Source organism: Myotis davidii, unplaced genomic scaffold (genome assembly GCF_000327345.1).
Source record: "Myotis davidii unplaced genomic scaffold, ASM32734v1 scaffold925, whole genome shotgun sequence".
NCBI classification, from domain to species: domain Eukaryota; kingdom Metazoa; phylum Chordata; class Mammalia; order Chiroptera; family Vespertilionidae; genus Myotis; species Myotis davidii.
The window spans coordinates 510,013-512,059 of record NW_006296531.1 but is presented as its reverse complement, the minus strand read 5'-3'; the positions used below and the strand labels follow the sequence as shown (position 1 = coordinate 512,059).

Below are 2,047 nucleotides of genomic sequence, written 5' to 3'. Positions count from 1 at the left end.
CAGGTATATGCCCTGACCCGGAATCGAACCTGGGACCTTTCAGTCTGCAGGCTGATGCTCTATCCACTGAGCCAAACCGGTTTTGGCAATTCAGTGGTTTTTAGTGTAGTCACAGAGCTGGGCAACCATCACAACCAATTTTATAACATTACCCTCAAAAGAAAGTCTGTACCCATTAGCAGTCACACCCCTGTCCTCCCCAGCTACTGGCAACCACTAATCTACTTTCTATCGCTATGGATTTAGTTTTCTGAACATTTCATACAAAAGAGTCATACAAAATGTGGTTCTTTTTTTAAAAATATATTTTATTGATTTTTTACAGAGAGGAAGGGAGAGAGATAGTCAGAAACATCGATGAGCGAGAAAAATCGATCAGCCGCCTCCTGCACATCCCCCCCCCCCCCCCGCACCCCAGGTACATGCCCTTGACCGGAATCGAACCTGGGACCTTTCAGTCTGCAGGCTGATGCTCTATCCACTGAGCCAAACCGGTTTCAGTGAAAATGTGGTTCTTTTGTGTCTGGTTTATTTCACTTCACATGTTTTCAAGATTCATCCATGTTGTAGCATATCAGGACACAGTTCTTTTTTATGGCTGAATAATATCCTACTGTAGAGATTAAACCACATTTTGTGTATCTATTGATTAGCTGGACATTTGGATTGATTCTAGTTTTGGGTTATTTGAGTAATACTACCATGTACATTCATATACAAGTTTTTGTGTGGACATGTTTTCAGTTCTCTTGAGTCTATATCTAGGAGTGGCATCGCTGGGCCATATGATAACTCTATGCTTAACAGTTTGAGGAACTTTTCCAAGGTGACTGCACTATTTTACATTTTATGCACTTTTATTGCTAAATAATATAGCCTATCTACCACCAATTAATCAAAATAAAAAACTTCTGCTCTTTAAAAGGCACCATTATTTTATTTAAAAATTTTAAAATTTATTTATTGATTTTTGGGGGGGAGCGGAAGGGAGAAAAACATTGATTTGTTCAACTTATTTATGTATTCATTGGTTGATTCTTGTATGTGCCCAGACGGGGAATGGAACCCACAACCTTAAAAGGCACGATTATTTTAAAAGGATGAGCCACATTCTAGAGGAAAATATTTGCAATACATATATCTGATAGAGGATTTGTATCCAAATATATATCTAGAACTCCTACAATTCAATAATAAGACAATGTGATTTAAAAAAAAAAACTTAGTGAAGACTTAACAGACTACAAAAGATCTACAAATGGCCAATAAGCACATGACATATGGTCAACATCATCAATAATCAGAGAAATACAAATAAAACTACAGTGATGTATGACTTTACATATTAGGATGGCTAGCCCTACAAAGATTGGCAGCATCAAATGTTGGCCATGTGAGGAGCAACTGAAAATGTCAGATGAGACAACTGTTTTGGAAAACAGCTTGGCAGTTTCTTACAAGGTTAAAGCACAGTTACCCTATGACCCAACAACTCCCCTCCTAGCTATTTACCCAAGAGAAATGAAAACATGTATCTACACAGACGTACACAGAACGTTATAGGAGCTTGATTCACAAGAGATAAAAACTAGAAACAACCCAAATGTCCCTCCAAAGAAGAGATAAAGAAATCTGTTTTCAAGTGTTTTGAAATAGATTGTCCTTCACAACCTGAATATGTTCCTGTTTCCTCCTACGCTGTAAGTTCCAGGACAGCAGCTCCCGCGACTGTCTCGCTCACTTCTGTAAGCTTCACGTCTGGCGGGAGCAAGTGCGCAAAAACTGCTGAATGAATGAAAGAATGCAAGCCTGCGTACATTGACTTTATGGCCACCATCCCTCGGGCCTTTTATCTCCCCTCCCATCTACACGCGCCGGCCGGGAGGTATCCGGTGTGGCTCACTGCCCGCCGAGGAAGGAACAGCCGCAGGTCCCCACCGGGAGGTGCGTCTCCGTTGGGGCCGGAAAGCGCCCGGGGGCCGCGCCAAGGGGAGGTGCGGTGCGCCGCGTCGAGCGCCCACAGGGCGGCAGCAGGGCACACCCAGAC

The 2,047-nt window shown here is 42.4% G+C and overlaps 1 pseudogene; it reads left to right on the top strand.

Annotated features, from left to right (window-relative positions):
• The window catches only part of LOC102764110, a 4,964-nt pseudogene that overhangs the window by 2,596 nt on the left and 321 nt on the right, over positions 1-2,047 (top strand).